This window comes from Rhinoderma darwinii, chromosome 2, assembly GCF_050947455.1.
Source record: "Rhinoderma darwinii isolate aRhiDar2 chromosome 2, aRhiDar2.hap1, whole genome shotgun sequence".
Lineage (NCBI taxonomy): Eukaryota > Metazoa > Chordata > Amphibia > Anura > Rhinodermatidae > Rhinoderma > Rhinoderma darwinii.
Genome location: NC_134688.1, coordinates 337,275,002 through 337,301,121, shown reverse-complemented (window position 1 = coordinate 337,301,121; position 26,120 = coordinate 337,275,002). Strand labels below are relative to the sequence as shown.

General features: G+C 44.8%; 1 long non-coding RNA gene across 7 annotated transcripts in view; it reads right to left on the bottom strand.

Moving 5' to 3' along the window:
• Window positions 1-26,120, bottom strand: part of LOC142743189 (uncharacterized) — a 220,816-nt gene that overhangs the window by 110,845 nt on the left and 83,851 nt on the right. For 6 of the 7 annotated variants that reach the window (XR_012881514.1, XR_012881510.1, XR_012881511.1 and 3 more), the window contains one exon: window positions 505-643. The exons of the other annotated variant lie outside the window; for it this stretch is intronic. This is a non-coding gene — a long non-coding RNA (uncharacterized LOC142743189). The remainder of the gene's footprint in view (window positions 1-504; window positions 644-26,120) is intronic. 7 annotated transcript variants of the gene reach the window in all.

The window sequence follows — 26,120 nt, the reverse complement described above, 5'->3', positions numbered from 1 at the left end:
TAGCGAACGGAGACAAACGTAAAGCAACTGATACAAAAGAACTACCATTGTTTTCAAAAGTAATTCTAATGGAGCCGTTGCTTTCCGTTTAACGTATTGATCCTCTCTTCCTCTGACGGAAGAGAGGTAAACGTATATTAATGCTAGTGTGAACAAAGCCCAATACAAGTAAGATATTAATAAATAAATAAATTAAAAAAAAAAAAACAACTGGGATTTGAACCAGCAACCTTCATGTGTAAGGCAGACAAGCTAACCACTACACTATAGAAAGCTTCAGTCAATGCCTGTGAAACTGTAGTACTTGAGGGTTTATTGAATGACAGGCACTATTAGTCTTTGCAGACACTGAAGCGCCTAGGGAGAGTGTCAGGGACTGCAAGGGGTTAAGAAAGGATGGAACGGTTTAAAATAATGCCCAGGACCAGGATTGGTTAACAAGGGGTAAGAGGGGCGTGGTTAAGAAGATATAAGGCAGGGGTTTGGAGCAGAAAGCCCTCTTACCTTCAAGCTGCAGTGGAAGAAACACCTTTGCTGCTGCTGTGGAGATTCAGAGTGTGTTCTTTTCAAGAAGATGGCAGAAGAACTGTTGCGGAAGGTGGCACAGCGGGTAGCGTCGGAGGGACCTGCCTGGCTGGAATCCCTGTTGGAGGAAGGAGAGAAGCGAGGATCAGAGCGCGGCACGGAACAGTCGGGAGCGGCTACCCGAGGTAGGCCGCAGCGCGTTACACACCCTCCGGTTCGACTGAGCCCTAGCCCCGTTGCTATGAGGGGTGCTGTGACTGCTGCACAGTCATGCGGTGGTCCCAGCAGGTCCCCTAGGCCTATGTCGACGGGCGCTTCATCGGTCGACATAGTGCCCCCCTCCCCCCGCCCACTCGTCGCGCTGGCGTCCTTCCCCATGGCGGTAAGAGGGCGGCTGTTAAACCGGCACGGGCACGGTACAACCCGCCTCGAGCTGCTGATGCGGGCGCGGAGGCAGCGGTCGACTTTCGTGACAGTGGGGTGAATATGGCGGACACAGGTGATTGGTCCGACATGGTCGCTTACCATGCGGCATGTTCACAGGAGCTGGGACTTGTTTCCGGTGCCTGTGTGCAGCCGGGGTCGGCGCCATCTTTCCCCGTGTTCTCTGCGCAGCCAGAATTGGCGGCGGGGGGAACAGGGGCGGGACGTCCTGGCAGGCACAATGCGGCCAGGAAACAAGATGGCGGCTCACATAAAAAGAAGATGGCGGCGGGTTCGGGGAAGCGGGCGGTGAGCAAGCAGCCCAGCCAGGGGGCGGGGGCTTCTGCGGTGCCTGTCGCTTCTCCACCCCGGTCCCCCCCGGGCCCCTGTCAGCATGGGTCAAGGCCAGGGGGGGGAGTGTGCTAGGAAAGATAGGGTCGAGGGTGTTTTGGACTCGATTTGCCCTTCTCCTGCCTTGTCATCTTTTTCTCCTGCAGGTCCAAGGAGGGAGCGTTCCAGGCGAGGGAGGAAACGCCGGGCTGGAGGACATCGCCGGCACGGCCATCATAGACGTCGCAGATCAGGTGACGTGAAGAGGCGTGGTCGGCGGTATTCCTCGTCTTCCAGCGATGGATTCTCCTCCTCGTCGGCGACGACGTCTGCATCATCAGAATCGTGGAGGAGGTCGTCGCGGAGATCATCACGGCCGCAGAGACGCAGTCGACGCCGGGAGGTGCAGCGCTTGTCGGTGGATCAGGAGCAGCTGTCCCAGGTTGTCCCTCCCGCCGGGCCGGTGGAGGAGGTGCAGGCCGTGGTTCCAGTGCCGCGGCAAGTGGCTGAAGGACCCTCTGGAGTCGGTGGGACCTCTGGGAGCGGTGAGTCGGCATGCGGTGACGCATGGCTTAATAAATCGAATGCAGCGGGTGCGGATTTGATTTCTGTTTTAAAAGCCGTGGTGGCTGGGTTAAAAGTGAATGAGGGAACGTCGTGTCCCTCGGTGCCACCAGAGGGAGCTATGCCCCCGTCTGAGAAAGAGAATGCTTTAGCTAGTTTGACGTTTAGAGATTCATTGTTTTGTGGAGTCGCTCCTCTCGGGACTCATTTGTCAGCTGAGATCAAGGACAAGATTTGGAGGAATGAATTTGTGGATATTTGGTCCTTGGTCTCGGTGGAGCAGGTGACTGTCGACAAGGAGCGGGGTTTTGAGAGAGGTTCAGATAGGAAAGCGAAAGTCGCGAAAACATTTGGCAACTGGGTACAGTGTTACGCTACACTGGCTCATGTTATTTGCCAACGCTATCCTGGGAAAGGGGCCGAGTTGTTTGTCTATTTTGACACAATTTTCAGCGCCCACAGGCTGCACGGTGGTGCGGCCTGGTGGCGATATGATGAAGACTTTCGGCGTCGTTTGGCTTTGTCGCCTGATATTAGTTGGGCAACGAAGGCAACGGACGTGTGGTTGCAGCTTATCTTAGCGCAAGGGAGCAGGCAACAACGCCCCTTTCCCAGTGCGGCCGCAGCGCCGGGCCCCGCCCCTGGAGTTGCGGCCGCTAGGCCCACGGGTGCCTGTTGGCTCTACAACGAGGGCCACTGTCGTTTCTTTGCCACGTGCAAATTCCGACATGAATGCTCCATCTGTGGGGGCGCTCATGCGGCGCTCCGGTGTTTCCGGAGAGGTAAGCAGCCGGTTAAGGCACCTCCTTCCGGCGCAGCGGAGAACGCCGGTGAACGTTCTCGAGATGGGCCCATGGTTAGAGCGGTACCACAGGAGACGGGAAGCAGAGGTGCTCACTAGCGGGTTTTCGTTTGGTTTTGAGCTTCCTTTTGAATATTCTGCGACATTGTCATTGGCTGACAATTTGAAGTCGATCAATGAGAATGTGGGCATTGCGCAGCTAAAATTAGCGAAAGTGGAATTAGGGAGAATGGCAGGTCCATTCAGCGAGCCGCCGTATACGAATCGGCGAGTTTCCCCCCTTGGTTTAGTTCCAAAGAAGGAACGAGGAAAGTTTAGGCTGATTCATCACCTTTCCTTTCCTCGCGGTGGTTCTGTTAACGACGGTATTTCTAGGGCGGAGGCGGCGGTTTCGTATACGTCTTTCGATATTGCAGTAAGGCTGGTACAGGCGGCTGGACAGGGGGCGTTGTTAGCTAAATCTGATATTGAAGCGGCCTTTCGTTTGCTGCCGGTTCATCCGGAGTGTTTTCACCTGCTGGGTTGTTGTTTAGATAAAGGGTTTTACGTGGATATGTGCCTTCCCATGGGTTGTTCAATATCATGCAGTTACTTTGAGATGTTTGCGTCATTTTTAGAATGGGTAGTTCGTTTGGAGTCTGGTTGTGACTCGGTCATTCATTATCTGGATGATTTTCTTTTTGTAGGCCCGGGGGGCTCTGGGTTGTGCAGCACGTTGCTGGGAGTGTTTCGACAGGTGATGTCGCGTTTTGGTGTACCTATTTCCGAAGATAAGACGGAAGGTCCGTTAACTGTTTTGTCATTTTTGGGTATCGAAATAGATAGCGAGCGGATGATTTTTCGCTTGCCCGATGAAAAATTGGCAAGGCTAGTGACGCAAGTTGACCAGGTCATGGGGTCGAAAAAAGTGACGTTAAAACAGTTACAGTCGTTAATGGGACTGCTGGTGTTTGCTTGTCGTATAATTCCAATGGGTCGTGTTTTTTCTAGGCGTTTGTCTTTAGCCACTAGAGGTATCTCGAAGCCGAATCATTTTATCCGGGTAACCTCTTGGATGAAGAAGGATTTGTTTGTCTGGCATTCGTTTTTGAGTTCGTTTAATGGGAGGTCGGTATGTCAGGACGCGGAGTTGTCTAATGTAGACTTGGAATTGTTTACGGATGCAGCCGGAAGTGATGGTTTTGGAGCAATTTTGGGTCGAAGTTGGTGTAGGTCCCCTTGGCCCTTGCATTGGAGTGATTTGGGAGTTTTACGTAATTTGACGCTATTGGAATTGTTTCCTATTATAGTTGCAATAGAGTTGTGGGGTAGCGTGATGGTGAATAAGAGGATTGTATTTTGGACAGACAACATGGCGGTGGTGCATGCGGTGAACGGGTTGTCGTCTAGTTCATTGCCGGTATTAGCTTTATTAAGACGGTTGGTTTTGAAGTGTTTGCGTTTGAATGTGTGGTTTCGTGCAAAACATGTTTCGGGAGTCCGTAATGTGATGGCTGATGCTTTGTCTCGTTCACAGATGTCCCGGTTTCGGGAATTGCACCCGGCAGCTTTGGCAGAAGGGGTGTCCCCCCCCCTTCACTTATGGGCCCTGGTCGAGGACAACTTATGAGGCTGTTGAGGGGTTCGGTGGTACCGGCGACTTGGAAGAGTCATTGCAGAGCGTGGGATCGGTGGTTGGAGATTGCGGGGAATAACTTCCCATCACAGGATGGGTGTCACCTGGACGTCACGTTAGCAAGTTTGGTACAAATACGTCAGGAAGGGGGTAGTGCGGCCACGGCGAGCAAGTTTTTAGCAGGGGTGGCCTTTATGTTAAAATTGTGGGGATGCAGAGATGTTAAAAAAGAATTTGTAGTTCGGCAGTCTTTAAAAGGGTGGAAAAAAGAGGCGTGTTCCAGGGACACGAGGCGGCCAGTATCTTTTTCGCTTCTGGGTCGGCTTCTAGCCGTTTTATGTTTTGTGTGTCGGGATGAATATGAAGTGTCCTTGTTCGGCGCGGCGTTTTCTTTGGCTTTCTTTGCCGCATTACGGGTTAGTGAGCTGGTTCCGCACAGCGTGGGTGCAAGCGGTGGTCTTCTTGGATCGGATGTAGTGACGTTGGGAGATTCTCTCAGGGTCTGTGTGCGGAGGTCAAAGACTGACATGGTAGGGAGGGGGGCTTGGCTGTCGATTGGGAGGATTGGGGGGCAGTATTGCCCGGTAAAATGGGTCCAGGAATTCGTGTTGGTCCGAGTGCCCGGGGCTCAATTCTTGATCCATCAGGATGGATCCGCAATGTCGCGTTTTCAATTTGAGGCGATTTTTAAGGCCGGTTTGAGGTACCTGGATTTGCCACCGGGCGAGTTTGGTACACATTCGTTTAGGATAGGGGCGGCAACTGAGGCGGATGCCTTGGGCTTGGATTCAGCGGCTATCATGAGTCTGGGTAGATGGCGTTCTAATAGCTATAAGTCATATGTGCGACCTGATTTGGTTTTAAAGAGTGTGTAAGCTGGAAGTTTTCATAGAAAAATGTCGCCCCCCCCCCCCTCCCCCTGTTGTCCTGATCATACATGCTGGTGGTAATGATATCGGCCAAGTAAAAATGGCCGAGTTATTGTCATTTATACGGACTGATTTGGCGCGTTTTCAGGACCTGTTCGCCCGTTGCGTGGTAGTTTGGTCCGAGATAGTGGCGCGCACGGTGTGGCGAGGAGCGAGGAACATGGCAGCGTTGGAGAGAGTGCGCAGGCTAATTAATGTGCGGGTGTCGCGGTTCATTCGCTCTATAGGGGGGATCGGGTTGCGACACCAATCCCTGGAGGGGGATAATGCAGATTTGCTGGCGCCGGATGGAGTGCATCTGAATGATATCGGGCTCGATATCTTTTTATTGGACCTCTTGGATGGTGCCGAGAGAGGGTTGGCGTTGCTTGGTGGGGGTGGTAGGGGGACTGAGTAGGTTTCTCAGTTCCCCCTTCTTGGCGGAAAGTACGGCAGATGAAGACGGAGGTAGCACCCTACATGCCTGATGGAGACAGGGAGCATCGGCATTTCAGGAGAAGGAGAGAAAAATAAATATATATATATGTCTTCATGCCGATGTTTGTAAATAAGAATAAAGCTGTGGCCACTTCCACATTTCCATAAAGAAGGTGTTGGTGTGTTAATTCAAAGAAGGATGGTTAAGGTCCTGGGCAGGTAAAGTGGATAATGGGTCCTTGCAGTCTTGCAGACACTGAAGCGCCTAGGGAGAGTGTCAGGGACTGCAAGGGGTTAAGAAAGGATGGAACGGTTTAAAATAATGCCCAGGACCAGGATTGGTTAACAAGGGGTAAGAGGGGCGTGGTTAATAAGATATAAGGCAGGGGTTTGGAGCAGAAAGCCCTCTTACCTTCAAGCTGCAGTGGAAGAAACACCCGCCCTCCCTCCCCTGATGGTTTGGTTTTGTTTTTTGAAAAATTTTTCTACGGTTATATTCTTGTTCTGGCGTTTTTTCAGGTTTTTCCGTAGATGTCACAGCTGGCGGAAAGTACGGCAGATGAAGACGGAGGTAGCACCCTACATGCCTGATGGAGACAGGGACTATCGGCATTTCAGGAGAAGGAGAGAAAAATAAATATATATATATGTCTTCATGCCGATGTTTGTAAATAAGAATAAAGCTGTGGCCACTTCCACATTTACATAAAGAAGGTGTTGGTGTGTTAATTCAAAGAAGGATGGTTAAGGTCCTGGGCAGGTAAAGTGGATAATGGGTCCTTGCAGTCCTCCTATCTGCTGCGTGTGGGTGGTGACTGGTCAGAGACTCACAGTCAGACTGGCTGCCACAGCTGCTGCATGCAGTGTGCACTGTGAGACTCACCAGTCAGCCCTATTTGTAGCTTTCCCACGCTAATTAAGCACAGGAAAGCTACAAAGCCAGGAGTATACTGCAGGGGGGAGGGGGTCGTTTTACTGACAGCAGAGGGCTCTATAGGGGGGAATCATCCCCCCACCATAGAGCCCTGACTAGTTACTATACTGGAAGGTTAGGGGGGTCTGAGCATCTGACTGCTCTAAAGTGGGGGCAGAATCCCCCCTATAGAGCTCTCTGCAGTAAGTCAGACGCTCAGACCCTCCCCCACACACACTAATCGTTCCATTATAGTGATGTGAGGGCTCTATGGGGTGGATTATTCCAGCCCCATAGAGCCCTCTGTTGTCGGTAAAATGCCCCCCTGCAGTATACTCATGTCCCGGTCCCAGCAAGGCAGGCACTTACCTCGTGGTGCTGGTGCTGCTCGTCGCTCCTCCTGCAGACTTGCTCCTCTCTGGCTGTATGTGCTGTGTACAGCGTCAGAGAGGAGGAGGAGTATTACAGACGTTCGGCGCGTCTGCATGGCCCCTCCCCCAGGTCCAGTCCCGGGCTGAAAATGCCGCCCCCCCCGTTTGGGTAGGTGGTGCCGCCTGAGGCCGTCGGCTCACCTGGCCTCATGGCAGGTTCGGCACTGAGAGGCAGAGGCGTTTTTTTCCCAGCAGCTTTTGGTCGCATGCAGAAACAAAAAGTGGCATGCTCTCCGCCTCTGACCTCCCATTGAAATCAATTTATGTGTAATGCATATATGTTGTTTATGTGATTCATATATGTGAGGTTAGTGACTGCCTCCATTTCTGATCTTGCACTCCTCCCATTCTGCCCTGGGTGATTTTAATTAGTTTAATGCTGGTTCCTACCATCCCTAAGGATATGTAGGTTTAGTCCCAGTTCTGGGTGTATGTGCAGCGTAGGTTCCCACCTCATAGAGGTCGCCTTGTCGTGGCAGATGGACTCACACAATTTGATCAAAATGTGCGCTAAGAACCTCCCGTATTGTAAGTAGATTTAGCAGGATTGACTTACTGTGTTGTGTGTGACAAAGTGGGGGGCCATTGTATGTGATATATGAATTGATTGCTTGCTTGCTAAAATGTTTGCAAAAGTGACAATTTAAAACCATTTTTTCTTTGTAGCTTACTTCCTGCTGAGCAGCTGACTAGGGGGAGGGGTTAGCTGGTCCCAGGTGGTATAAATTAGGCCTCAGTACTCTGTAGAGCCTGCTCTGTGGGCTTGTAAAACAAGTGGTTTGTATATCAAGTGGAGTTACAAAAACCGGAGTCAAACTGAGGAGTTAAAGCCCCTGTAAGTACTCTTCTTTTCTTTTTGCATTAACAACTGTTCGCTGTTTTTTTTGTAACTGGGATAATGGACAGTAAGATTGGAGGTTTTCTGCAGTGCACAGTTTGCCATATGTATGCACGACTGGAGCCGGAGTTCCAGGGTGAATACCTCTGTGGCAGATGTGAGCATGTTGGTCACCTGGAAGCTCGCATTAGAGATCTGGAGGAGCAAAATGCAACACTGAGGGCTATAGACAATCTTGAGCGAAGCATGCTGCTCACGGAGCATGCAGTTAGTGGGTTAGAACTGGAGGGTGAAGACATGGGTGAGCAAGATCAGGCAAGTAGCTGGGTTGATGTAGTTAGGGGCAGTAGAAAGGGGTCCAATAAAAGGAAGGCCAATCCTGTTTCTGACATTCCAAGCAAAATTGCCAAGTTGGGTGATGATGCGAGGGTGTCCGTCTCAGAAATGGCAGCCCTAGTGGATACTGATCTCCCTAACAGCCGGGAGAACAGCCCAGCTAGTAGTTTGCGGGATGGTAATGCAGGTAAGCCAAGGCAATTGATAGTCGTAGGGGATTCTAGAATCAGGAAGACGGATAGAATAATTTGTCGCCAAGACCACCTCAACCGAATGGTTTGCCGTCTCCCTGGTGCCAGGGTTCGGCATGTGGCGGAACGGGTGGACAAATTGCTGGGAGGGGCTGGTGATGATCCAGCTGTTGTGGTCCATGTCGGTACCAACGACAGAATAAATGGTAGGTGGAGGAGCCTTGAGAATAATTTTACAGAACTAGGCTACAAGCTGAAGGGAAGGACCTCCAAGGTTGTATTTTCAGGAATACTGCCTGTGCCATGCGCATCACAGGAAAGACAGCAGGAGCTCAGGGAGTTAAATGCATGGCTTAAAGAGGCTCTGTCACCAGAATAAAAATGCTCTATCTCCTACATCAGTTTATCGGCGCTGGAATGTAGTTACTAGCAATGTGTTTTTATTTTAAAAACAATGTTTTTTAACAAAGTTATGGCGTTTAGAACATTTATGCAAATGAGGTCCTTAATGCCCAACTGGGCGTTTTTTTAATTTTCAACCAAGTGGGCGTATGACAAAGGTGTATGACGCTGGCCAATCCGCATCATACACCTCTCTGTACACCCAAGCTAGATTCACTGAGCAGCGCGGTCTCGCGAGACCACGCTGTGACGTCACTTCCGCCCACAGGTCCTTCATCCCTGCGTCTGAAGACAACATCTGAACAATCACAATCGTTTGGTCACTTCACCTCCCAAAAAATGGAATAAAAAAATATCAAAAAGTCGCATGTATCTAAAAATGGTAATGACAGAAACTACAGTTCGTTACGCAAAGAATAAGTCCTCGCACGGGTTTATTGACAGAAAAATAAAAAAGTTCTGGCTCTTAGAATAAGGTAACACAAAAAGTGAATGATTTTTTACAAAACATATTTTATTGTGCAAACGCCATAAAACATAAAAAAAACTATAAGCATCTGGTATCGCTGTAATCGTATCGCCCCACAGAATAAAGTGAATATGTCATTTATAGCGCACGGTGAACTCTGTAAAAAAAATAGAATAAAAATCAATAGTAGAATTGCTGTTTTTTAGTCACTACGCCACCTAAAAATAGAATAAAAACTGATCAAGAAGCCGCATGCACCCCATGAAAACTACAATGAATTCCTCAAGGGGTCTAGTTTCCAAGATGGAATGGGGTCATTTTTGGGGGGTTTCCACTGTTTTGGCACCACAAGACCTCTTCAAACTGGACATGGTGCCTAATAAAAAAAGAGGCCTCAAAATCCACCAGGTGCTACTTTGCTTTGGAGGCCGGTGCTTCAGTCCATTACCGCACTAGGGCCACATGTGGGATATTTCTCAAAACTGCAGAATCTGGGTAATAAGTATTGAGTTGCGTTTCTCTGGTAAAACCTTTTGTGTTATAAAAAAAATGGTATAAAGAGGATTTTCTGACAAAAAAAATAAATGTAAATTTCACCTCTACTTTGCTCTAAATTTCTGTGAAATAACCTAAAGGGTTCATAAACTTTCTAAATGCTGTTGTGAATACTTTGAGGGGTCTAGTTTCTAAAATGGGGTGTTTGATAGGGGTTTCTAATATATGGGCCCCTCAAAGCAACTTCAGAACTGAACTGTAACCTAAAAAAATAAATAAATGAGGCAATACTTCGCTTCTTACATTATACTGATAATGAGCCGTGCCCACCCCGAGATGACCCCAGTTTTGACCGTTTGTATAAACGGAGACCCCTATTAGACCGTTTCAGTGCCCATTTTTCCCAAGCATACACCCCCTAGAAGTGTATTTCTATTGATGAGTCCTTGGTACATTTTAAAGGGAGGGTTCAATTACGCGAGTACCTGCCGTGTAAGAGGGCAAGGTATGGCGTGACGATGTATAAGCTGTGTGAGAGTGCATCAGGGTATACCTACAGATTTAGGATATATGAAGGGAAGGACAGCAGTATTCAGGCCCCAGAATGCCCACCCTTACTGGAAGTTAATGCAAAAATTGTGTGGGATTTGGTGCACCCACTGCTGGACCAGGGTTACCAACTCTAGCTGGATAATTTTTATACCAGCGTCCCACTCTTCAACTGCCTCGATTCCAGTCCTGCGGCATGCGGCACTGCTAGAAGAAATCTGAGAGGCCTCCCTAAGACTCAGAAGGGGTGAGAGCAGGGCACACTCTAGCAATTTTAATTCCCAGCCCAATTCAAATAAGTTCTGTCAAGAAACTATGCGGTCTAAATGGTCACATTACCCATAAATGAATTCTTTGAGGGTTGTAGTTTCCAAAATGGGGTCACTTCTGGTGGGTTTCCATTGCTTTGATACCTCTGGGGCTCTGCAAATGCGACATGGCACCCGAAAACCAATCCAACAAAATCTGGACTCCAACAAACACACAGCGCTCCTTCCCTTCTGAGCCCTCCCATGGGCCCAAATGGCAGTTTATCACCACAAATGGGGTATTGCCGAAACTAAGGACAAATTGGGCAACAAAATTGGGTATTTTGTTCCCTGTGAAAATAAGAAATTTTGATCACAAATGACATTTTATTGGAAAAAATGACATTTTTTTTAATTTCACAGCCCAATTCAAATAGGTGAGGGGTGTAGTTTCCAAAATGGGGTCACTATTGAGGGATTCCTACTGTTTTGGCACCTCAACACCTTTTCAAACCTGGCATGCTGCCTAAAATATATTCTAATTAAAAAAAAAAGAGGCCTCAAAATGTACTAGGTGCTTCTTTGCTTCTGGGGCTTGTTTTTTAGTCCAAGAGCGCAGTAGAGCCACATGTGGGACATTTCTAAAAACTGCAGAATCTGGACAATACATATTTAGTAGTGTTTCTCTGGTAAAACCTTCTGTGTTACAGAAAAAAAATGGAATAATATTGAAATTCAGCAAGAAAAATTCAATTTGCAAATGTCACCTCCACATTGCTTTAATTCCTCTGAAATGGCGGAAGGGTTAAAAAAACTTTCTAAATGCTGTTTTGAATACTTTGAGGGGTCTAGTTTTTAAAATAGGGTGTTTTATCAGGGTTTCTAATACATAGGCCCCTCAAAGCCACTTCAGAACTGAAGAGGTACCTTAAAAAAAAGGCTTTTGAAATTTTCTTCAAAATATGAGAAATTGCGGTTTATGTAATAAGCCTTGTAACGTCCAAGAAAAATAAAAGATTGTTAAAAAAACTATGCAAATCTAAAGTAGACATATGGGAAATGTGAACTAGTAACTATTTTGGGTGGTATAACCGTCTGTTTTACAAGCAGATGCATTTAAATTCTGAAAAATGCTATTTTTTCAACATTTTCTCTACATTTTGCCATTTTTCACCAATAAACACTGAATATATCGACCAAATTTTACCACGAACATGAGCCCAATGTGTCACGAGAAAACAATCTCAGAATCGCTTGGATAGGTTTAAGCATTCCGACGTTATTACCACATAAACTGAAATATGTCAGATTTGAAAAATGGGCTCTGAGCCTCAAGGCCAAAACTAGGCTGCGTCCTTAAGGGGTTAAGAATAGATTGGAGAGGGGAAAGTTTAGTGAGGGGGAAGACCGACTAGTAATGAGTTACAGTAGTCAAGACGAGAGTGAATCAGAGCGTCAATGAGAGCTTTGGCTGTTTCCACAGTAAGAAAAGGGCGGATTCTGGAGAGGTTTTTGAGGTGAAAATGATAGGAGCTTGAAAGTGATTGAATGTGAGGAGTAAAGGAAAGATCTGAGTCAAAAATAACCCAGAGACAGCGGGTGTGCGGCTTAGGAGAAATGGTAGTGCCACACACTGAGATGGAGACATCTGGTGTAGGTAGATTAGTAGATGGTGGGAACACAAGGAGCTCAGTTTTAGAAAGATTCAGTTAGAGATAGAGAGAGGACATGATGTTAAAGACAGCGGACAGACAATCACTGGTGTTTTGTATTAGAGCGGGGGTGATGTCACAGGAAGAGGCATATAATTGGGTGTCATCAGCGTAGAGATGGTACTGGAAACCAAATCTGCTAATGGTTTGTAAAATAGGGACTGTGTAGAGAGAAAAGAGGAGCGGACCTAGGACTGATCCCTGAGAAACCCCGATAGTAATGGCCGGTAAAAACTCATCCTAGCCGAGGAAGCCCCTGATAGCACTGTCCAAGTCAGGGCTTTCAACTATGGAGTCCCCCGCCGGGCATCGCAAGATCTTTAGTTAGTACCACCTGTAGATAGCAACCCCTGACTGTAGACAGCAAACCCCCCATCCCCGTAGAGAGCGCCACTGTAGCTCCCTGTAGGAGCGGAATCCCCGATGGCTAGACCTGGCTCTGGCCGGGGATTCCGCTCCTGGAGAAGCCCCCAGTGTCACTATCTATCTATGAACAGTGACGTCAGTGGCTACTCTTGAAGCGGAATGCCCGGCCAGAGGCTGCCGACGCTGTGGCAGAGGATTCCGCTCTTCGAGGAAGCCCCTGATGTCACTGTCCATATATGGACAGGGACGTCACGTGTTCTGTCTATGAGCGGAATACCCGGCCAGAGGTGGTATTCTCCTATAGGGTGTTACCGTGGTGCTATCTACAGGGGGGTGCTATCTACATGGGCAATGTGGCACTATATGGGAGGTGAGGCACTATCTACAGAGCAGAAGGTGCTATCTACATGGGCACTGTGGCACTATGTGGGCTCTGCAACTTTGTATGTGGGCACTGTCACTTTACATGTGGGCACTGTGGCACTATCTACAGTGGGCACTGTGGTATTATGTGGGCACTGGCCTTATTTGGGTATTATCTACAGTGGGCACCCTGGTACTATCGACATGGACATTGTGGCACTATCTACATGGGCACTGTGGTGTTTTCTTGGGGTTGGGACGAAAAAAACAAACCTGACAAATGAATGGATTTCATTTAACAGTTATGAAAAATGGATGGCAAATGGACATTAAAAACAGACAAACGGAATGGAAATGAATGAAAATTTGGAGACACACTGATGCAAAATGGCCATGATAACTGACAGTTGATTAGTTTTTAATGACTATTTTTTTTCACTGTCGTGTGAATGTAGCCTTGGATGGACTGTTATTTTAGAATATTCTAACAATATAATTTAAATGCACAGTCCAGCAGCATTGTTTAGGTTACAGTAAAGCAGCATTGTTTAGGTGTACTAGTATTTCACGGTTGACTTTTATATGAGGGCATGGACTGTACGTGTGTATCTACTTGCATTTCCATAGCTGTGTACCCCACTGTTGACAAAATCCTGCAAAAACCCTTGCATGGATAGACTGCTTAGAAGAATAAGAAGTTGTGGCTTTCTCCTGTGTGTTACAGAAGTTAAAACACACAAAACAAATATAAATCTCTTAAAATAATATTAAAGTTAAATCAAATGTATCAGAAAATGTTCTTTTACGATCAATAAATACATAATAATCCTGAAATATTGCAGTGTTCACACTGACCACTGGAGCACACACAGGCTAATATTTCCTGTTTTCTGCAGCTCACTTGTCAGCTTTGCTGTATAGACTGATATAGACAAGCAGAGTCATCACATTATCATTATGACCACTCTATCGTACAGTTAGAGCACTAGATAAGGCAGGATAGAAACACTATACACACAAGTATGGCTCTGTATGCATCTTCCCGACACACCCTGGTCTCTAGGGGAAGTGTGATGTACTCCTTCACTTCCTGGAGACCACATTAGTCTATTGACACTACTCTCCATTAATTTACATTCACTCTAGCTGACAGAAAGCGCACACATACACCCAGCTTTACTGCTTACAAAGGCAATTCGGGAAGGAATTGCATGCCTCCAATATATAGCCACCGCCAGGAAAGTTATTAGAAGCAAAAAAACGAAAAGCTACAACATTAAAAAAAATAAAAAATCCTGTTCTTCTACAGATTTACATCTAATAAATGAAACTAATATATGCATTAGAGGTGTGGACCCACCATCAAATAGCATATTCATTGCATATATCATAAAATAATGAAAAATGCTTTCTATTTAAATGCTAAAAAAACAAAAACCTGAAGAATTATGACATTTATTTACGTACTTTAGCGCCACCCGGTGTTCAGAGCGTATAGAAATATGCACGTCTACCTAATGAGCTGAGTGCTGGCGGATACACATGTTCAGTCACTTTCCCCAAACCCAGCTGTCTGCGTAATGTTTCCCCGTTTACTGCAGAGCAAGCAATAGAAATAGTTTTCTTCCCGGCTAGTCAAGGGGAGCATCAGAACCGCTGCAATAACAGCAGTATAGCCCAGGAGACTGCTTCTCAGCTTTTTAGGACTGTAAAGATCTGCATTCTGACAGCAGATATGAACCCTGCACATCCCACTCATCCTTTATTGTTTTGTTTAATTTTTATTGTTTTCTAAGGGAGTATATATTGTGGATGTCACCCAGTATAAAACATTCACTACTCTGGCTCCCATGTTACATCTCTGCAGGGAAAGTAAGGCGAAGGAGACTGATTCTTCTCTGAGCCCGCCCCCAGCAGCACAGATTAGCAGCTGCACCAAGGGGGACACAGGGAAGAAAAAAAATTAAATAAAAAAATTAGATAAGCTCAATTTTTTTATGTTAAAAATACTGCATGGAATTTTTCTATGAAAATGATTCATGAGAAAAACCCTTTAACTGGGTACCTTTCATTTTTCAGGCCATTTATGCACCAATATGAAAGAAAAATCTTTCTGCATTTGCAACCTGTGGCATCATAGCAGGGAATCATTAGTCCTAGTTTTAAGCTGGTGGAGGAGCCATTATTATCTGGGGAAAAAGAAACCACACTCATTTATTTACCTATTAATATATTTAAGAAATGGCACGCTGTATAATTCTTAAAACCTTCAGTAAAAAATTTTTGTAATGTAACATATCTTTAGGATAGGCTATTAACATCGGATCAGTGGAAGTCCAACCTCCAGGACATTTGCTGATCAGCACAATGAGGGCACACTTCTGAAAAACCTGTAAACCGTATTGTTAACACAGGCACAGGGCTCGTCTATACAAAATGGCTGTGCTTGGTACTGTAGCTCCTCCCATTCACTAGGACATGCCAGAATTGGATCAGCTGCAGTACCAGGCCCAGCTGTTGATCGGCGGAGGAGTCCTGGCAGTCAGAACTCCGTGATCAATGTTGATGTCCAGGTGAACTCCTTTAAGCGATAAATAAATTAGGAAAGTGCATTATGAGAATTACATAAACAATTGCTGTGGCAGATCCAAATTTGCCATTTTAAAACCAAGTTAAAAGAGAAAATCCAGTTAAAATGATTTCCTTATATGTCATAAATGCAATGGTTAAGTCTGTGACACCACCCCATTTCCACTGGGGATTAAAGCAGGTCTACCTTCCTTTCCCAAGTATGCAGTCACAGCAGAAAAAAAAAAATCATGTTTTACTACTTTTACAAAGAAAAAACTATGTTAAAAAAAACAACTATTTGTTCTGTTTCACCACATTCTGAGAGCCATAACTTTTATATTTTTTCATCGATTGAGCGGTGTGAGGACCTATTTTTTTGCGGGACAAGCTGTAGTTTTTATTGGCACCATTTTTTGGTGCATACGTTCGATTTTTTTATCATTTTTATTTAATTTTTTTTAGCGTTAAAGTAACCAAAAAAACAACAATTCTGCAGGTTTAAATAAATTTTTTTACTCCGTTCACTGTGCGAGTCAAATAAAGCTATAATGTAATAGTTCGGACTTTTACGGACGCAACAATATTATTATTTTTTTATTTTTTACATTGTGTTTGGGGAAAAATGGGAAAAGGTTTTTTTTTTAACTTTTAATATTCTTTTACACTCCTGAAAATGTATCTAACATTTTTTTTTTACCCATTTTATTAATTCCCCCAGGGGACTTGAACCAGCGATCATTAGATCGCTGGTACTATACACTGCAATACATGGATGAGTTACGGAAACAGAGTAACTCGCTGAGCTACGCTGTTTTCGTTATTCCCATAGTAGTGAATGGCAGTTACATAAGCAGCGTAGCATGCGAGCTACGCTGTTTCCTTAACGACTTTTCAGCTCTATTAGAGTTACGGAAACAGCGTAGCTCAGCGAGCACTCGGCTGTTTCCGTAACTCCCGACCACCTAACCAAGAGGTGGCCGGGAGACAGCGGAGCCGAGTAAGATAGAACAGGGTTTAGGGTGCCCCTTATTTATCTGACATTTATGACATATCCTGTAGATATGTCTTAAATGTCCTTCATGTGTAAACCACTATAAATGGCGCGGTCGCTATTGACTGCGGCATTTAACTAGTTAAACGGCCAGGAACAGCGCGACTGTTCCTGGCCGTTAGAGCAGCGTGTCAGCTGTAAACCACAGCTGACACCTGCAGTGTATGGAGCTGGCTCAGCGCGCGAGCCCGCACCACTCCAAACGTCAACCCCTCCCTGCTCCATGAAGTGCCGGCACATCATGGGTCGGGAAGGGGTTAAGGAAGCGGTCAGGGGGCCCGTGGCTGTCGGGTCCCTTGATTGCCGACTATAAGACGCAGGGACTTTTTAGCAAGATTTATTCTATTTAGTCTTATAGTCCGAAAAATACGGTATAATACTAAGCATCCACCACCCTCAAGAATATTGCACATATGCGACCTCCCTCCATATAACATTGGGGCTTGTCTGCATCCTGCTAGGAACAGGTGTTTTAACCTGATCCCATTTTCACTGATTTGTTTGATTTTAGTGTAGGGACTCACAAGACGATGAGAATCATGACGTTGTAGTCTTGCGTATTCAGTGCAAAATATGATCTAATGTTTAACAATTTTGCAGGATGCAGCCTTGTGATGTTAGGGGAGAATGGGGTGTCAGTACTTTGTGTAATGCACTGAGAAGGTGCGGGGCAGCCCGTCTGATGTAATAGTATGGGTGCGACTAATAGGCGGCTAGCCAGTTTGGTGCATTTTATGTAACTCTGTGACTGCCACCCTATGGCGGAATTCACACGTGATGGATATGCTGCGTAAAAACATACAGCGTATCAGTCACATGCGCCGCAGAGAAAAAACGCACTGGCATGCCTTACCCACATCAGGATACAGGATACAAAGCAGCTGTATCTCAAACAGTAAAAATATATTTTTTAAAACTAGAAAGTTGCACCAAACACACCGATAGACTTTTTTTTTTTTTTTTTTAAAAGAATAGATTTCAATGATGTACATAGCCTTTAAGCTCCATGTTGGTTCTCCATACCAGCCTTTCTAAATACTGTACATAATATGTTGAATAATGTTGAATAAGAGACTGCTGCTATGGGTGACAAAACAGATGGGAACATTTAGAACCGTGGTCCACAACCACCGGGCCGTGGATAATTTGAAACCGGGCCCCGGTATCCACTGTGGTGCAGTTTTTCGTCCGGAATGTCCGCTGCGGAAAACCGCAGCATTTAGCCGACCTGCTAGCAGACCGGCCTCCTGGGATGACGTTTCATCCCAGGAGACCGCTGCAGCCTGTGATTGACCACCGCTGCAGCCACATGGGATTAAGAGTCACCTAGGCCGGCCTCCTAGGATGACGTTTCATCCCATGTGACCGCCGCTACAGCCTGTGAAATGTGATCCCAGGAGGCCGCACTGGACGAATGAACACAAACTTCTGGGTAAGTATCAGGCTTTTTTGAGTTTTTTTGCGGCAGGATCGCAGCAAACCCCCCGAAAAAATGCAGCAACTGCTATTTATTGCGGGATTTAGCTCCTCATTGAATTCAATGGGGAATTCCTGCAACAAATAAGCAGTGTTTACGCAAATACAATTGACATGCCGCAAAATAAATTTCCGCACCGCTGGTCAATTTCTGTGTGTTTTTTCCGCTCAGAATTTACCCAGTAGGTGGATGAGATTTGTTTTTTTATTTCATTCACTTTGCGGCTACTGTATATGCTGCGGATTTTCCACAACTAATTCCGTTGCAGAAAATCCGCACTATTTAAGCTACGTGTCAACTGACTCTATAGAAGTTTTATCGGTGTTCAATTGTAGCACTAAGTAGCCAGCCCCTAATGGATGATAGGTATGGGAGTGCACAATCATCAGTATATTGTACCAGTGTCATCTCCCTCATATATCATTGTGGATTGTTTGCATGCTGCTGGGCATGGTGTTTTAACCTACCCTTGTATCAGTAGATATAGCCCTTTTCAGTGATCTAATGGTAGAGGCGGTTACAGACTGCTACTGGCAGGCATAGAAAGCACACATTTTTAGTTAATGCCATAACGAACGGAGGCAAACTATGCCCCTGCTATTGGGACTGTAGTAAGAACTGCTCCCCCTGATTTATTTCACATGATCATAACGTTAAATTATATCATTTTGGTTACCTGCAGCTGCCTTATCACTGGTTACCACAGAGCATTAAAATATCAAGTTTCGTAAATATTCAATAAAAAGCTTCGTGGTTTAAATTAATAAATCTTGTGCAGGCAAAAAATAAATAGAAAAGGATGATACTCCAAGCAATTTAGTTATAATGGATGTGAGTAACCAATATGCTTCTGTGGTGCAGATGTTTCACTTAACTGCAGCTGCCACTAGGGGGACCTAAATGCATACAGATTTACACAGCTCCCAATAAAATTCATATGAAGCTCCCACTACTGGAAGCAAGAATTGAATGCTACAGCTGAAAGAATAAAGTAGGAGCTATGTGTCAATAAAAAAGAGCTTCAACTCCTATGAAGATATATTATAAAAAATGAATCGGCACAAACTTTTGGCCTTAAAGAGTAACTAAAAACTTTTAACATGTCATAGTAACATGCCAGAATTTTTGATCGACCCCCACCGATCGCTAAAGCAAAGCAGCAGAAGCATTTGGGTAAGCGCTGTGCCACTTAGTTTTTGATCGGCTTTCCTCGGAAAGCCGAGCAAGCGGTGTTCGGACTCATAGACTTTCTATTGAACCTATAAACCGTTCCAAGGAAAGCTGATCAGAAACTAAGCGGCACAGCATTCACACTTCTGCTGCTTCGTTTTCGCGATCGGTGGGGTCTCAGTGCTCGGACCCCCACTGATTAAAACTTCTGACATGTCAAACGTTTTTTTAAAAGTTTAGTTACCCTTTAAAAATGAAAAGATGGTCGTTCACTTCAATTAAACATGTAGTACTAAGAAGTTCTATCTACAGAAAATCTCCTATAATCCAGCCCCTTTGAGAGCCTTGAAATTCTAATTTATCTATATGTTTAAATAAACACACACACTCGTATACATTTGAATATACACACGTTTTGACACACAACTTTAGATATATCACTATATGTACATTATACTTGAATATAAAAATTTGTAAAGGCTTATCTAGATTATGCCCGAACAGGCATTATCACAGGACTGTCGTGGGTGCCTTACTCAGTCCCCAGGCTATCACTATATAGCCATGAACCTCAGCAATTGCGATGCAGAGGTTCACAGTAGCCTAAAAACAGGAGGGGTCAGCCATGATCCCATTGCTGAAAGGATTAAACAGCCAGGTTCAGAGGTTTCTTCTATGCCAATCATTGCCACGAGAGTGTGGATGTCAGTCACAGCTCCCCTCCTGTGGGTGATCAAAGGGACACAACTGCGGTGCCCACATGAACACCAGGACATACATGTATATCAATGTGCGCCAATAAGTGAAAAACTGTAAGATAACTGTAGCCTGCAGCTAATAGAGAAGGAACACTACAACAAGGATTTCCAACCTATGAAAATGAGGACACACAACGTCGCACATAAAGACAACAATAGACAGTGGTCCCTCAAGCTGCAATAGCCTCAGGTTACAATATTTTCAAAATGCTCAATGGTCTTTCCCCGGGCCATTGTGACATGAAACCATATTCAACATATAATGGCACAGACAGAACGGATCTGCGGAGCCTGGCTTTGTCTGGAAGATTCAGCCAATAAGTATGGGCATCTTACTGGTAACACACCTGTATTACTGAAGTGCATGCAGTGAATAGCTTTCTAGTAGCGCCTCTCTACAGTACAGTACCACATGTCCTGTACTTTTATTTGGGGTGAGTTGTTCCTTTGGACGCCAGGTGTGGGCGGTTCCATATTATTTTTCTGGTACAGTGTGTAATGTACAGAACCCTAAGGCTACATCATGCACACGTTGCATAATTTGGTTCTGAAAATCTGTTTACGCAGGAAAAATCTGCACTTAAAGAGGCTCTGTCACCAGATTATCAAATCCCTATCTCCTATTGCATGTGATCGGCGCTGCAATGTAGATAACAGTAAAGTTTTTTTGTTTTTTTTTTTTAAAACGTTCATTTTTGGTTATGAGCAATTTTATATTTATGCAAATGAGCCTTTCTAATGGACAACTGGGTGTGTTTTCTCTTATTTCCAACTGGGCGTGTATTGTGTTTTAAGCAACTGGGCGTGTTTACTTCTTTCACTGCACAATCACACTGTGCTGTGGATCATGCTGGGCTGGAACAATCAGAAGTGTATGACGCTGATTGGTCACTGATTAGTCACTGATTGGTCAGTCTCAAACACTCCTCTGTACAACACCCAGTTGGTAAAAAGTAAAAACACGCCCAGTTGTCCATTGAGAGTCATTAGCATAAATCTAAACTAGCTCATAACTTGCTCAAAAATGCTGTTATCTACATTACAGCGCCAATCAGATTATGTAGGAGATAGGGCACTTATAATCTGGTGACAGAGCCTCTTTAATGCTGCAGGTATTTATCAGTTTTAGATGCATTTTTACAATTTGATGTGAAAATAGATGCGGACAGTGGCGGATTAAGTAAACCATGGGCCCTGGGCTGTTCCACAAGCTTGGGCCCCCTTCTCCACCACCGCCCTGCCACGTCATGTCTATATTAAACACCACCTTTCTGTGTGAGCATTGACAAATGAGTGCTACGATTCCCCTTGTCAAAGGGCTGTGTCCCTACACACTGACAGTCTCCAACCATCGCTGACAGTATCACACTGTGTAGGGACACTTCCTCCTGACAAGGGGAATGGTAACATGCATTTGTCTATTAGTCCTGGGTACACAAAGACTTTATGTGGAATACAAGGATTTCCGATAACAGACATGTCAGGAGAGGTGACAGATCTATAAATGCAATGACTCACAGGTGATGTCTTCACTGATGGGTCGTTCTCTTTTCTTCTCCATCTGACACAGACCGCTATGGTGACTTCTCCTGATGACTGCAGAGTTTCCTGATGATACATCTTTTCCCCTTGATTCTGTAGCCATTTTCAGCATCTATAGCAACATAAAAATTCAGAAATAAACACCATAAATTGTCTTATACCCCAGACCCCTAAGCAAATTAAGACCCAGGCCCATACATTAACTCAAACCAATAAATTCAGTCCCCAAGAGGTAACTAAACTTTTAAAAAACATTTGGCGTGTCATAGTGAGAGTGATATGTCAGAAGTTTTGATTGATGGGGGTCCCAGCATTGAGACCACCACCGATCACTAAAACAAAGCAGCGGGAGTGCCCGGGTGAGCGCTGTTCCACTTAATTTCTGACTGTCTTTTCTCGGCGCGGTGTACGGACTCATAGACTTTCTGTTGTGCCCATACACCGCATGCTCGGCTATCAGAGGAAAGACGATCAGAAACAAAGTGGTAAAGCACTCACCTGAGCGCTTCTGCCACTTTGTTTCAGCGATTGGTGGGGTCTCAGTGCCCGGACCCCCACCAATTAGAACATTTGACATGTCACTATGACATGTAATTTTTTAAAATTTTTTCGTTAGTTACCCTTTAAGCAGTCAGACACCCCTCCCCAGTGCATTTGACTGACTGCTGAGTGCCCTATGGGAGGGTCTAAGTGTCTGACACTTAGGGCGGATTTACATGAGCGTGTGCGCTTTGCGCACGCAAAAAATGTGGCGTTTTGCGCGCGCAAAAGGCACTTAACAGCTCCGTGTGTCATCACCATATGATGCGCGGCTGCGTTCCTTTCGCGCAGCCGCCATCATTATGACACTCTGTTTGTATGTTTGTAGCACGTGGTGCTTTTCTGTTTGCAATCATAGTTATACTGCTGTTGAGCAAATCACGCACATCCCACGGAGGTGCCTCCGTGTGGCATGCGTGATTTTCACGCACCCATTAACTTCAATGGGTGCGTGATGCGCAAAAAACGCAGAAATATAGGACATGTCGTCAGTTTTACACAGCGGACTCACGCTGCGCAAAAATCACTGACAGTCTGCACTGCCCCATATACTTGCATAGGTCCGTGCGACGTGCGTGAAAAGCACGCGCGTTGCACGGACGTATTACACGTTCGTGTAAATCCGCCCTTATGGCTCTTGGGGGGGGCAGGAGTTATTCCCCTATAGAACCCTGAACAGTCAATCAAACGCTCTGACCCCCCCCCCCCCTGCAGTGTAATAACTACTGAGGGCTCCATGGGGGAGATTATACTGCAGGGGGGGGGGGGGGTTCTGAGCATCTGACTATGGGTGGGAAATTATTTTGCACACAAAAAATGTTACATTAAACACCCTATATACAATTCACACTAACACCAAACACTATATATTCAAACCACACACACTATATAGACTTACATTATAGACACTATAAACACAGCACACACTATATACACAGCACACACTATATAGACTTACATTATGACACACACACACAAACACACACTACATAGACTTACATTATAGACACTATATACACAGCACACACTATATAGACTTACATTATGACACACACACACACTACATAGACTTACATTATAGACACTATATACACAGCACACACTATATAGACTTACATTAACACACACACACACACACACACACACACACACTTACTTACCAGCCTCTTCCTCTGCGGTGCTTGTCTCTGGCAGCCTCCAGGACCTTAATCATGTGACTGTGACGTCACCACAGGTCCTTCACCCTCTAGTTTCAGTTTTGCCGTTATCAGGCAGCTGCTGGAGGTTTAGACAGGAGGGAGAGTGCACAGCAGCACAGAGGAGCAGACTGTCAGGGAGACTCCAGCACCTGCCCATCACAATCTCTGACAGTCTGCTCTCTACAGCTGATGTGCTGTGCCCCTGTTCCCTGGCCGCAATTGACTCCCCCTGCACATTCCCCCCGCCGCAGCAGCAGCCCTGGAGAGTTTTGGTTCACTTGTGTGCGGTGTGGGAAGCTATGGGCCCCCTGCAAGCCTTGGGCCCCGGGCGACCGCCCGAAACGCCCATATGGGGATCCGCTACTGGATGCGGATTTCAGTGAGGTTTTTTTAAAATAAAACTCATCGTAAACAATACTGAGACGGAAACGCAAGATAAATTGACATGCTGCGGATCTTAAAGTATACACCGCAAGTCAGTTTATGAGCTTACTCAAGATCTGATTCACTTTGCTTGTGCTGTACTACGTTGCGGATTTGCCGCAGGAAAATCTATGCAGCAATTCTGCATGTAATACACTTCGTGTGTATTTGTCCTAAAGGAACTCCTGTCCGCATCATAGATTTACAGCTTTTAGCAGCCATTTCTGGCTTTTATACGTACGAAATTGCTTTATCTGTATTAGTTATCTGCTTATTCTTTTTTTACTTATTTTTTGTTGACATTTTGGAGGCTTTGCAACCAATTACTCATTTTCCATAGAATTTTGTGATCAAGTTACAATATTTTCAACTCACAATGATCGTCCCTGAAACAAAAGGTCCAGGATTTTCTCCTAAAGCAGCCCCATTCCTGTCCATGGGTTGTGTCTGGTATTACCAGCTCAACCCTATTTACTTCTATGGAAATGAGCTGCAATACTAGATACTGTACAACCCAAAGACAGAATTGCCGCTGTTTCCATAAAAAAGTAGTCATGTTTTTCTAATTTTGAACAACCCCTTCCCCACATCCGCCGTGTATATATACGGCGCACGTCGGGTGGAGTATGGAGCGGGCTCACGGACATCTTTGTACTCCTATTAAGCCCTGCACCCGGCAGGGCTTCATAGGAGGCTGTCAGTATGACGATATATTGTAATGTATTAGTATTGCAATATATCATGCAAGCGATCCAATGATCGCTGGTTCAAGTTCTCTAGGGGGATTAATAAAAAAGCTAGATAAAGTAAAATAAATTATTAAAAAAACCTTTTCCAATTTTCCCCCCGAAGCAAAATGTAAAAAAAATATAAAAAAAAAATTAACATAACTGGTATTGCTCCGTTCGTAAAAGTCAGAACTATTACAATATATTAATATTTAGTCTGCATGGTGAACGCCGTAAAAAACATTAAAACGCTAGAATCGCAGTTTTTGGTCACTTAATCTCCCGCAAAAAATGAAATAAAATGTGATCAAAAAGTCTCATGTACCCCAAAATGGCACAAAAAAAAACTACAGCTTGCCCCACAAAAAAATAAGCCCTTATACCGCTCAATCGACAGAAAAAGAAAAAAAAAAGTTATGGCTCTCAGTATATGGCGACAAAACGCCCAAAAATGTTTGTAAAAGGAATACATCATAAAAAACTATATAAATTTGGTAGCACCCTAAATCGTAGTTTTAACCTGCAAAATAAAGTGAACATCTAGTTTTTGCCGCATAGTGAACACCGTAAAAACATAACCCAAAGAACTATGGAGGAATTTAAAAAAAATTCCCATTCCACCCCACAAAGAAATAGTGTGTTCATTATGGCACGGTTTTGCTTTTGAAAAGGTTTCCACAATTTGGCGGCAATCGTGGAAACAAAACCGCATTGTATTAACCCAGCCTAGTGCAATGTTAAAAAAAAAAAAAGGTAACAATGAGACCCCAGAAGCCTTTGCCATAGGAACAGATTAATTAAGGTAGTGCCAGAATATCACACTGCTTGCGGATATGCTAAAAAAAAAAAAAAGAATATCCTCACCCAGAGGCCCCTTCTGTGTGTTCAAGGTTTCTGATTTCACAGGCTGAAAGGAAACTAGACACTTTATCTACTAGATAATTTAACTACTTAAATACTAAGTGTACAATTCCCAAAAGCCTTGCTTCCAATACACCTACAAATTTATTGTTACCCCATAATATTTGGAGCTCTTTGTATTAAAGCATCACAAAGAAAAAAATCGCAAATCACTCCTGTAGATGTATATTAGATCTTGTGCAGCAATGTTAGGTCTATTTTCTGCTCATTTCTGTAAATGCCCATTTTCCCTCTATGCTTTCTGTTTGGGAAGTCTCCTCCTGGTGTAATGTAGGAGGTATGTTGAGCCAATCAAATGCCCCCCCCCCCCCCCTGCTGCTCCCAATTCCTCCCTCTACTATTTTACACTTACAGGTAAAGGGCAATACTAGGCTGATCAAAAGTGAGGAAGATGCATTTACCCTATTGACACATTTTACAAAGTATCATACATTCATATGTACTACGAATTGATGGAAAGGAAAATTATGATAGGTATGCTTTATGGTCAAATGTATGGACATCTTTAAATGAACCACTATTGGGGCTCAGCGAGGAGATCATGTTTTGCTCAGTTCTGTAGCTGCAGCGGATTAACCACTTCCGACTGCAGCCACTTTTGGACTTCCTGACAGAGCCCCATTTTTCAAATCTGACATGTGCCACTTTATGTGGTAATAAATGCTTTCACCTATCCAAGCGATTCCCAGATCGTTTTCTCGTGGTAAATTTACTTTATGTCAGGGTAAAATATGGTCGATAAATTCGTTGCTTATTTGTTAAAAACACAGACAAAATTTGCACAAATTAGCATTTTTCTACATTTAAATATATCTGTTTATA